This window comes from Pristiophorus japonicus, chromosome 7 (genome assembly GCF_044704955.1).
Source record: "Pristiophorus japonicus isolate sPriJap1 chromosome 7, sPriJap1.hap1, whole genome shotgun sequence".
In the NCBI taxonomy this organism is placed as follows: Eukaryota; Metazoa; Chordata; class Chondrichthyes; family Pristiophoridae; genus Pristiophorus; species Pristiophorus japonicus.
In genome coordinates this window covers 230,575,755-230,588,573 of record NC_091983.1, presented here as the reverse complement: position 1 = coordinate 230,588,573, position 12,819 = coordinate 230,575,755, and the positions used below count along the sequence as shown (strand labels likewise).

The following is a 12,819-nucleotide window of genomic DNA, read 5'->3' as shown; positions in this document are numbered from 1 at the left end:
CTGACCGGGAGTGACCATAACTCCCCACACTGATCAGGAGTGACCATAACTCTCCACACTGACCAGGAGTGACCATAACTCCCCACACTGATTGGAATGACCATAACTCTCCAAACTGACCGAGAGTGACCATAACCCACCACATTGACCGGGTCTGGGGGTCTGAGGCACCTGGAGCTTCGATGAAATGTTACACTTTGACCCCAAACCTGCCCCTTTCCTGCCCAGGTACAGCTAGAACCGACACTCAAAACCTTCATCACCGACACAAACTGAACTAAAGACAAACTAGTTCTAATGTCTGGCGATGAATCTCCATTTTGTGCTGAATTACTGAGTAAGATGTTGCTGTATTCAGTCACACTGAATAATAACAGGGAGACTCTGTCACATCCAGCATTACACAGTTTGCCTTTCAAACCCTCAACCCACTCGAATGTACCGAAATCCCACAATAACAGCCTGTCACGGCCTCACCCCATTTAATCATCGCTCCGCGGACCAGATTCCACTAATTATCCATCGATCCGCTTCGAGCGACAGCCTGGGCAGTGAGTAGCCCCGGGGAAGTGATTGATTGAGCCGACATTGGCTCCCAGTCCAACATCGCCTCCAATTTATAATTCTCATCCTCGCATTCAAATCCCTCCATGGCCCCACCACTCTCTATCTCAGTAAGTCCTCCCACCCGACTCTCCTCCCGATCTCAGTAAACCTCCTTCCAATCTCCATCAACCTCCTCCCACCCTACACTCTCCCTATCTTAGTAAACCCTCCTACCTACACTCTCCCGATCTCAGTAAACTCTCCCACCCTACACCCTCCCTATCTCAGTAAACCCTCCTACCTACGCCCTCCCTATCTCAGTAAATCCTCCCAACTTACACCCCTCCCTATCTCAATAAACCCTCCCACCCTACACCCCTCCCTATCTCCATCAACCTCCTCCAACCCTACACCCCTCCCTATCGCTGTAACCTCCTCCAGCTCTACACCCCTCCCTATCTCTATATCCCCCTCCCACCCTACAACCCTCCCTATCTCTGTAACCTCCTCCATCCCTAACGCCTTCCCAAGCCTCCAGCTGCCTGGGTCCGAAGCTTTGGAATTCCCTCCCTAAACCTCTCCACACCACCTCTCTCTTCTCCTTTAAGAATCTCCTTAAAACCTTCCACTTTGACCGAGCTTTTGGTCACCTGTCCTAATATCTCCTCCCGAGTCTCGGTGTGAGTTTCTGTCTGATTGGCGGTGTAGCGGAGATGGAAATGTCTGTTTGCTTGTCTCTCGGATACTCCTGCAATCCCGGACAGTCTCCACTCGATGTGTGTGCGCACAGTACAGATGTTCTGTTCAGAACGCGCGTTGTTCTCCAGCTGGGATTAATAATTGCTGATTTCTCCTGACACATGCAGCTGACCCAAAGCTCGGTCGCAAATGGCCAAGAATCTCATCACGAGAGGTCACGATCCCAGAGCAAGGTACGAGCTCTCAAACACCGCGACTGGCTCAGAGCACAGGAGAAAGCAAGGATTTGCATTTATATAGTGTTCCTTCAGGACTGCCCCTCCGGCAGGGCAGCAATCCCTCAGTACTGCCCCTCAAACAGTGCAGTGTTTCCTCAGTACTTTCCCTCCGACAGTGCAGCACTCCCTTAGTACTGTCCCTCTGGCAGTGCAGCAGTCTTTCAGTACTACCACTCCAGCAGTGCAGCAATCCCTCAGTAATGCCCCTCACACAGTGCAGCACTCCCTCAGTACTGCCCCTCTGTCAGTGAAGCACTCCCTCAGTACTCCACCTCACACAGTGCAGCACTCCCCCTCACACAGTGCAGCACTCCCTCAGTACTCCCCGTCTTACAGTGCAGCACTCCCTCAGTACTCCCCCTCACACAGTGCAGCACTCCCTCAGTACTCCCCCTCACACAATGCAGCACTCCCTTAGTACTCCCCCTCACACAGTGCAGCACTCCCTCAGTACTCCCCCTCACACAGTGCAGCACTCCCTCAGTACTGCCCGCTGAAACTGCAGCGCTCCCTCAGTACTGCACTGGGAGCGTCAGTCTGGATTATGGGCTCAAGTCTCTGGAATGGGACTTGAACCGATGACCTTCTGACTCCGAGGCGAACGTGCTGCCCACTGAGCCACAGTTGAAAGGCCCCTAACTTGGCAGTGCTGTGTAAAACCCGGCACAGAATCTATAACCTGGGATTGGGACCATCCATTGCCATCTGCCTGATTCAATGCAAACCGTAACTAGCCAGGAGTCTGATGTTTTCCCCTCACTGCTAAAAGACTCAGTGTTCCCTCCCTCCCTCCCATTCCTGCCATTTCCTCCCCACCTCTCATTCCTGCAGCATGTGACCCTCTCACAGTCTGCAAACTGCCTGTGTCCCGTCTACACTCTCTGTCTTTTCCCTGCAAGCCTGCGAATGCTTCGGCCATTCGAACCGGTGCAGTTACCTCGAGCTGCTCACCACCGCCATTTGCGTGAGCTGTAAGCACAACACTAGAGGCCGACACTGCCAGTTATGTCGGCTGGGCTACCACCGAAACCCTTCAGCACAGCTGGACCACCACAACGTTTGCCGAGGTCAGTTCCTGTTACAATCTCTGCTCTCACCTTCTTTCACCCTTCTGCTTTCAGCCCAAAACAAGATAAAGAAACAAAGAAAATACCTTCAATAGGGCTGAGCAAAGCACGTCGGAAATCAGCCCCTCTTTCCCCAGTGACCAGCCTCAATCCAACCTTTCCCCAGTGACTAGGCCCCGACCCAACCTTCCCCCAGTGACTAGACCCCGACCCAACCTTTCCCCAGTGACTCGACCCCGACCCAACCTTTCCCCAGTGACTAGACCCCGACCCAACCTTTCCCCAGTGACTAGACCCCAACCCAACCTTTCCCCAGTGACGAGACCCCGACCCAACCTTTCCCCAGTGACTAGACCCCGACCCAACCTTTCCCCAGTGACTAGACCCCGACCCAACCTTTCCCCAGTGACTAGACACCGACCCAACCTTTCCCCAGTGACTAGACACCGACCCAACCTTTCCCCAGTGACTAGACCCCGACCCAACCTTTCCCCAGTGACTAGACCCCCGACCCAACCTTTCCCCAGCGACTAGGCACCGACTCAAACTTTCCCTAGCGATGAGGCCTGGCCCAGGCTTTCCCTCGCGATGAGGCCTGGCCCAGGCTGTGTTGAGGTAAATTAAAAGCTCTGTGCTTTGACGATATCATCATTGCCTCCCTGTCTGCATTGTTTTTCAGGAATTTGTATGTTGTTTGTAATATGTCCTTACTGTACAGTATAAATGCACACGAGGCCCATACTTGAGAGAAGGTCACTCTGTGACCAGTTACCTTTATTACCAAGACCTCAAGAGACAGACGGTGGGTGGAGCTTCCCCTTTTCTACCGGAAAGTCCAGGTTAGGTGTGTCTCCCACAAGTTCGCGCCCTGTGGTCAGTGTTCTCAAGGTGTACAACTTAGGTCAGCTTATTCATGGGTCACAATGACAGTTGAATACATGACATCACCTCCCCCCCAAAGTCTTATTGGGATCACAGGTTAAGTCTCTCTGGTGGTTTACACTCCCTTGTAGAGCGCCTGAGTTGGGGCTCCGGTTGGGGCTCCGGTTGGGGCTGGCCTGAGTGTTTGCTGTTTGCGGTGCCTCAGGACTGTCCGGACTGCCCACAGTGACTGGGCTCTCCTCCACTTAGTTCCGGTGTTCGGTCACCTGTGGTGGAATAAACTCTACGCCGTGTTCTTCCTCTGCTTCTTCTATGAGGTTGCTGAACCTCCTTTTAGTTTGATCCACGTGTTTGCGGCAGATTTGTCCATTGGTAAGTTTAACTACCAAAACCCGATTCCCCTCTTTGGCAATCACAGTGCCTGCAAGCCATTTGGGCCCTGCAGCGTAATTAAGGACAGAAACAGGGTCGTTGATATCAATACATCGTGCCCTCGCATTCCTGTCATGGTAGTCACATTGCGACTGACGCCTGCTCTCAACAATTTCTTTCATTGTAGGGTGTATAAGGATAACCTGGTTTTGAGCATCCTTTTCAATAGCAGCTCTGCGGGTGGAACCTCTGTGAGCGAGTATGGTCAGGATCTATTGGCCAACAGGAGACGTGATAAGCAGCTTTGTAGGGAACCCCCTTGGATTCTGAGCATCCCCTGTTTGATTATCTGCACTGCTCGTTCCACCTGGCCGTTTGAGGCTGGCTTGAACGGTGCTGTTCTGACATGGTTGATTCCATTGCCTGCCATGAAGTCCTGGAATTCAGTGCTTGTGAAGCACGGGCCATTGTCACTGACCAAGACGTTTGGTAGACCATGGGCGGCAAATATTGCCCGTAGACTTTCTACCGTGGCAGAGGATGTGCTTCAATTTAAAATGGCACACTAATAATGGTTGTAGTAAGCGTCTACTACAAACAAAAGCATTTTTCCCATGAAAAGACCTGCGTAGTCCACATGGATGGGTGACCATAGCTTGGCGGGCCAGGACCAGGTCTATGGGGGGCTTCCCTGGCTGCGTTGCCCAGCTGAGCACACGTGTTGCATCTGCCAACACAAAGTTCCAGGTCTATCCCTGGCCACCAAACGTATGACCTGGCAATTGCCTTCATCATGACAATGCCCGGGTGCTCATTGTGAAGTTCTCTGATAAACACCTCTCTGCCCTTCTGGGGCATGACTACTCGGTTTCCCCACAGTAGGCAATCGGCCTGAATCGAGAGTTCATCCTTGCGCCTATGAAAAGGTTTAAACTCCTCAGGGCCTGCCCCGTACGTGGCTGCCCAGTCCCCATTCAGGACACATTTCTTAACTAAAGACAGTAGCGGGTCATTATTTGTCCAGACATTAATCTGACGGGCTATCACAGGTGAGCCTTTGCTTTCGAAAGCTTCAACAGCCATGACCATCTCAGAATCATGCTCAGCTGCCCCCTCAGTGGTGGCTAGTGGGAGCCTGCTGAGTTCATCGGCGCAGTTTTCAGTGCCCGGTCTGTGTCGAATTGTGTAGTCATGGGCGGCTAACGTGAGTGCCCACCTCTGTATGCGGGCCAATGCATTCGCATTTATGGCCTTGTTGTCGGCCAAAAGGGACATTAGGGGCTTGTGATCTGTCTCCAGCTCAAATTTCCTGCCAAACAGGTACTGATGCATTTTTTTTTACTGCATATACACATGCTAGCACTTCCTTTTCTACCATCCCGTAGCCCCTTTCTACCTGGGACAGACTTCTGGAGGCATAAGCTGCAGGCTGTAACTGACCATTGGCATTCACATGCTGCAACACATACCCGACCCCATAGGACGACGCATCACACGTTAAAACTAGTTTCTTACACGGGTCATATAACGTTAACAGTTTGTTAGAGCACAACAAATTGCGTGCTCTATCAAAAGCCCTTTCCTGGCTGTCCCCCCAGACCCAATCACGACCTTTGCATAGGAGCACATGTAGCGGCTCTAACAGCGTGCTCAATTTGGGAAGAAAGTTACCAAAATAGTTCAGGAGCCCCAGGAACGAACGCAGCTCCGTCGTGTTACGGCTCTCTGGATCGATTCCGTTTTGGACGCAGTAGGTCTGATCCAGTCTGCTGCTACCTTCCTCCCCAGGAATTCTACCTCTGGAGCAAAGAAGACGCACTTCGCCTTTTTCAGTCGCAGCCCTACCCGGTCCAGTCTGCGTAGCACCTCCTCCAGGTTATGGAGGTGTTGTTCAATATCGCGACCCGTGATGCGGATGTCGTCTTGAAAGACCACTGTCCTTGGAATCGACTTGAGAAGGCTTTCCATATTTCGCTGAAAGATCGCCGCGGCCGAATGAATCCCGAACGGACATCTGTTATACTCAAACAACCCATTGTGTGTCGTGATGGTGGTCAGCTTCTTTGACTCACTTGCCAGCTCCGGGGTCATGTAAGCTGAGGTCAGGTCCAATTTTGAAAAAGGTTTGCCACCGGATAGCGTCGCAAAGAGGTCCTCCACTCTCGGTAGCGGGTACTGATCTTGGAGTGATACCCGATTGATGGTGGCCTTGTAATCGCCACATATCCTGACCGACCCATCCGCCGTGAGCACCGGCACGAGCGGGCTCGCCCAGTCACTGAATTCGACTGGCGAGATGATGCCTTCCCTCAGCAGGCAGTCCAATTTGCATTCTATCTTTTCCCGCATCACGTACGGCACCGCACTGGCCTTGTGGTATACTGGGCTGGCATCCGGGTTTATGTGAATCACTACCTTGGTCCCCATGAAAGTGCCGATGCCGGGTTGAAATAATGAGTCAAATATGTGCAGGAGCTGTGAGAATGATACTCGCTCCACAGAACAAATTGCATTGACATCGCCCATTTCCAGTTCATGACAGCAAGCCAACTCCTCCCCAGTAGTGCGGGACCATCCCCCGGGAAAATCCAGAGTGGCAACCTGTTCTCCGAATCTTTGTGGGTCATGGCTCTGTTGTTTATACTCTCGGTAAACAACCATCCTGCATCGTAGCAGCATCGCTTCCCTCTGCTCAATGTTACCCCTCCCCCCCAGTGTCCACCAACAATCCTCTCTCTCCATTTCCTCATCTCCTCCCATTCTCCACACACACAATTACACAGAATGTGCAGCACTGAAACAGGCCATTCGGCTCAACCGCTCCATGCCGGTGTTTATGCTCCACACGAGCCTCCTCCCACCCCTCTTCATCTCACCCAATCAGCATATCCTTCTATTCCTTTCGCCCTCATGTGTTTATCTCGCTTCCCCTTAAATGCATCGATACTATTCGCCTCAATCACTCCCTGTGGGAGCAAGTTCCATTCTCTGGATAAAGAAGTTTCTCCTCCATTCCCTATTGGATTTATTAGTGACTATCTTATATTTATGACCCTAGTTTTTGACTCCCCACAAGTGGAATCATCTTCTCTACGTCCACCCTATCAAACCGCTTCACAATTTTAAAGACCTCGATCAGGTCACCCCTCAGTCTTCTCTTTACCAGCAAAGAGCCCCAGCCTGGTCAGCCTTTCCTGATAGGTACAACGTCTCAGTTCTGGTATCATCCTTGTAAATCTACTTTGTACCTTCTCCAGTGCCTCTATGTCCTTTTTATAATACGGAGACCAGAACTGCGCCCAGTGCTCCAAGTTCGATACAAGTTTAACATCACTTCTGTGCTTGTGCATTCTATCCTCTATTGATGAACCTGGTTTGTTTTTTCTGGCCTTGTTAACCTGCGTTAATTCTGTGCAGTCGCCCCAGGGAGTGGAACACGGGCCGTGTGCAGTCAGTGTGTGGAGGATTGAAGCTGTTTGTAAAGTGTTGGAGACTTGTTTCACCCCCACAGTCTGAGCCTCCCTTGTCCCGGCTCGCACTCATTCCTGTCGCTGAGGTTGTGTCGCTGTGTTTATTGGGAACAGCCGTGTGCAGTTTGTGTGTTGTCTTGTTTCTGCAGACTGTGAGTGTCACCCTGATGGCTCGCTCCACCATCGCTGTAATGACACGGGATATTGTGACTGTAAGGAGGGGGCGACAGGGCCCAAGTGTGACAGGTGCCTGCCCGGATATTACTGGCACAGGGGCTGTCGAGGTAAGTAACCGTTCCAGCACCAGCCCCTCCCCTCACTCCGCCCCGGCTTCTGGGTGTCAGGGTCAGCAGAGTATCCGATAGCAGAGATACCGTGGGGGGAAACACAGAGGCTTTTAGTGAGTGAATCCCCCTGGACTCTCCCATCACCTGCCACACAATTAGTGGCACAGCTCCTCGCAAAGGGAGGCCTGGAGTTCAGTGAGGGCGGGTCATAGAATCAGACAGCACAGAAGGAGGCCATTCGGCCCATCGGGCCTGTGCTGGCTCTTTGAAAGAGCGATCCAATTACTCCCACTCCCTGCTCTTTCCCAATAGACCTGCACATCTTTCCTTTTCAAATATTTATCCAATTCCCTTTTGAAAGTTATGATTGAATCTGCTCTCACCGCCCTTTCAGGCAGCGCATTCCAGATCACAACAACTCGCTGCATAAATAAACTCTTCCCATCTCCCCTCTGGTCCTTTGCCAATTAACTTCAACCTGTGACCTCTGGTCCCTGACCCTCCTGCTCCTGGAAACATATTCTACTTATTTACTCGATCAAAAACCTTTCATAATTTTGAACACCACTATTAAATCTCCCTTTAACCTTCTCTGCTCGAAGGAGAAGAATCCCAGCTTTTCCAGTCTCTCCACATAACTGAAGTCCCACATCCCCAGTATCATTCCTGTAAATCTTCTCTGCTCCCTCTCCAAGGCCTTGACATCCTTCCTAATGTGCCCAGAATTAGACAGAATAATTGGACACAGAATTTAATCCTCAATCTCTGCCTCAATATTTAATCCCATCCTAACTTGCACCAAGTCCCGTTCACCCATCCCCCCTGTGCTCGCTGATCCTCATTGGCTCCCAGTCTGGCAATGCCTCAAATTTAAAATTATCATGTTTGTGTTCAAATCCTTCCATGGCCTCATACCTACCTATCTCTGTAACCTCCCTCCAGCCCTACACCCCTCCCTATCTCTGTAACCCCCTCCAGCCCAACACCCCTCCCTATCTCTGTAACCTGCTCCAGCCCTACACCACTCCCTATCTCTGTAACCCCCCCTCCAGCTCTACACCCCTCCCTATCTCTGTAACCTCCTCCAGCCCTACATCCCTCCCTATCTCTGTAATCCCCTCCAGCCCTACACCCCTCCCTATCTCTGTAACCCCCTCCAGCCCCACATCCTTCCCTATCTCTGTAACCCCCTCCAGCCCTACACCCCTCCCTATTTCTGTAACCTCCTCCAGCCCGACACCCTTCCCTATCTCTGTAACCCCTTGCAGCCCTACACCCCTCCCTATCTCTGTAACCTGCTCCAGCCCGACACCCTTCCCTATCTCTGTAACCCCTTGCAGCCCTATACCCCTCCCTATCTCTGTAACCTGCTCCAGCCCTACACCCCTCCCTATCTCTGTAACCCCCTCCAGCTCTACACCCCTCCCTATCTCTGTTACCTCCTCCAGCCCTTCACCCCTCCCTATCTCTGTAACCCCCTCCAGCCCTACACCCCTCCCTATCTCTGTAACCCCCTCCAGCCCTACATCCCTCCCTATCTCTGTAACCCCCTCCAGCCTTACACCCCTCCCTATCTCTGTAACCCCCTCCAGCTGCATAACCCTCCACGATCTCTGTGCTCCTCCAGTTCTGGCCTCTTGCATATCCCCAACTCTAATCGCTCAACCATTGGGGGCCGTGCCTTCAGCTGCCTGGGCCCGAAGCTCTGGATTTCACTCCCTAAATCTCTCCACCTCTCGCTCCTCCTATAAGACAATCCTTAAACCCTACTTCTTGGGCCAAGCTTTTGGTCCCCTGTCCTAATATCTCCTTTTGTGTCTCGGTGTTAAATTTTGTCTGATAACCTGTGAAGCACCTTGGGACGTTTTAGTACATTTAAGATGCTATATAAATGCAAGTTGTTGTAAAAGTGAGAGAGAGTTGTAACAATCTGTAACGTGGGAGAGTTTCTATGACCTGACCTTTCTTTTCTCTGACCTCTTGCAGCGGGCGTGTGCGATAACTTTCTGACGCGGTGTGAGAACGGAGGAGTGTGTGAGGACAATGGGAGGTGTGTGTGCCCCGCTCCCTACACCGGGCTCCTGTGTGAGAAAGGCCAGTGTGGGGAGGAAGTGGGAGGGTGTGTCTCCCAATCCACGCGGGACCCCACCTTACACCGGGTGCTGCTGTCGCTGACTGCGCTGCTAACCACCGCTAACGGCCGCCCGCCGCTCTGACCGGCTTCCAGCGCCATGGCCGCTCACGGGAAGGTGCGAAGAGCGCAGGAGGATCCAGCGTTTACTGCGTCGCCAGTAAAACACGCTCCCCTCCCCCGCTCCCACCCCTGGGAAAGGCAAAGTGGAACCGAGGCCGGAGCCCACCCAGCCCGACTGGATGTGAGAGGCCGGAAGGAATGGGCAGTCAGTGGGGACTGGACTCTCGGACTCCCCGCGGGGCCCAGGCAGCTGCTAATATTCATTCTGTAATCGCCAGCCGCTCGGCCCATGTCCAGCTTTGGGACAAAGAAAGAAAGGACTTGCATTTCTACATCGCCTTTCACCCCCTCAGGACGGCCCAAAGCACCTCACAGACAATGAAGGACTTTCTCAACAAACAGCAATGTGATAATGACCAGACAACCTGTTTTCGTGATGTTGGTCAAGGGATAAATATTGGCCAGGACACCGGGGATAATTCCCCCGCTCTTCTTCGAAATCTTGAAATGGGATCTTTTACACCCACCTGAGAGGGCAGACGGAGCCTCGGTTTAATGTTTCATCCTAAAGATGGTACCTCCGATAGTGCAGCACTCACTCACACTTGTTAATGTTTTGTCTATAATGCAATTATAAATGACTCCACAAGGCAATGTGTTGTACTCAAACTGTAGTGACCTTGGTCCTTTATTTGTAACTCCAGAGTCAGGCACAAGCTTGGTGGGCAGCCTTTTATACTGGGCCCTGCACACCTATGCAGGTGACCCTCAGTTCTCCCACCGCAGTGCCCTCTGATGGACAGCCTCTGCCACAGGAGCAGGAAACCCCGGTCTCCACCAGTTGCACCCTCTAGTGGCGCCAGCATAGTTTATACACAGTATAAACCTTATTGCTGGTACATCAGTTAACAAGTCTCCATCTTATGTAACTATACAGTGACTACACAGAGAGTATATCTATGGTCTGCATATATAACAGTTACACTCCATCACTCTCAGTCCATCCACTCCCTCCTTTCCTCACTCCCTCCCTCACTCCATTTGGCAGTGCAGCACTCCCTCAGTACTGCCCCCTCTGACAGTGCATGGATGAGATGACATCACTCACTCGGTACTGCACTGGGAGTATCTGCCTGGATTATGGGCTCAATTCTTTTGGGGCCAACTTGAACCCACGACCTTCTGACTCAGAGGTGAAGTGCTGCCACTGAACCGCAGCTCATACCTAAAGTTCAACTTTCCTTTAAAAAAAACTCTGAAATTTCTCCGAACCTGTTTCTCATCAACTGTCAGGAAGAAACCTGAGCAAACAATGATATCAACAGACTTCCTCAATGAAATATTTACTGCCTCTGTTGACAGGATGTCGAATGAGAGTTAAAACAAGTTGAAATATACAGGTTGGAAAGATCAATAATTCAAAGATGTGTTTCTTATTTCTGACTGAAGTCAGCTGAAATATAAATCTCAGGCACGGACACACGGGACAGGGAGAGTCTGTGGAAAGTATTTGGGTTTCTGTATGTTCACTTTCCAGCGACCTTTTTATCAGTGTCGATGTTTATTTGTAAACTTCTCACTTCTTCCTCCTTCATTGTTACAACCATTCCATCTTCCCTTTCCCTCCCTCTCACTGCCCAACATTGACTGGATGGGAGGGTGAGCTTGTAACTCCCTCCCAGGTCTCTGACACAGCTGCTGCAACATCTGGGGAAGGGCCTTAGACTCAAACACCAACATCCTTGCAAGAAAGATCTTGCCTTGATATAAATGGTGCTCAGGAGATAGAAAGTCCTTGAATATAGAAATATTTCTCTAACCTCCAATTGGGATTTAAACTAATGGAGGGTGGATGGGAGATTTCAGGAAAGAGTAAATTTAAAAGCAGCAAGAGAAATGTCAAGACACTGGAGCAGAATAGAGTTTTGGGTAAAAATAAGCAGAGTGGGTCAGGAAGAGACGGAGAAAGTAACAAAGTTAATAAGGCATTAGTGACTAAGGTGACATCAGGGAAGAATATAAATAAGTCAAAGCTAAATGCACTATATCTGAATGCGTGAAGCATTCACCATAAAATAGATGAATTAATAGCGCAGATAGAAATTAATAGTTTTGAACTAATAGCCATTCCAGAGACGTGGTTGCAAAGTGGCGAAGGTTGGGAACTAAATATTACAGGATACTTACCTTTTAAAAGAGATAGGCAACATGGAAAAGGTGGAGGGGTAGCCCTGATAATAAAGGATGGGATAAAGACAGTCGAGAGAAAGGACCTTAGCTCCGAAAATCCAGAAATAGAATCAGTTTGATTGGAGCTAAGAAATAGCATGGGGCTGAAAACTTTGGTGGGAGTTGTTTTTTGTCCCCCGAACAGGAGTTGTAATGTAGGGCAGAGTATAAATCATGAGAATTTGGAAGCACATGTAATAAGGGTAATACAGTAATCATGGGGAACTTTAATCTACATATAGACTGGGCAAACCAAATTTTCAGTAATAGTGTAGAGGACAAATTCATGGAATGTATACAAAATATGTTGAGGAACCTACTGGAGAACAGGCTATTTTAGATCTAGTATTGTGCAATGAGGAAAGGTTCATTAATAAGCTGTAGTAAAGGGGCCTTTAGGGAAGAGTGACCCTAATATGATAGAATTTTACATAAGTTTGAAAGTGATTTAGTTAAATCCGAAACTAGGGTCTTAAATCTAAATAAAACAAACTACGTAGGTGTGTGGGGTGAATTGGCTAAGTTGGAAATTACATTAAAAGGTATGATGGTGGACAGGCAATGGATAGCATTTAAAGAATTAATACATCATTTATAACAAAAATACATTCCTTTAAGGTACCAAAACCCCACAGGAAATATGGTTCAACCGTGGCTAATGAGAATAGTAAAAATAGTATTAGATCAAAGGAAGAGGCTTATAATGTTGCCATAAAAAGTAGCAAGCCAGAGGATTGGGAGGATTTTAGAATTCAGCAAAGGAGGACCAAGAAATTGATAAAGAAAGAGAAATTA

The 12,819-nt window shown here is 50.0% G+C and overlaps 1 pseudogene; it reads left to right on the top strand.

Moving 5' to 3' along the window:
• The window catches only part of LOC139266952 (netrin-G1-like), a 30,472-nt pseudogene extending 20,655 nt beyond the window's left edge, over positions 1-9,817 (top strand).
• Positions 9,818-12,819: the final 3,002 nt, after the last annotated feature.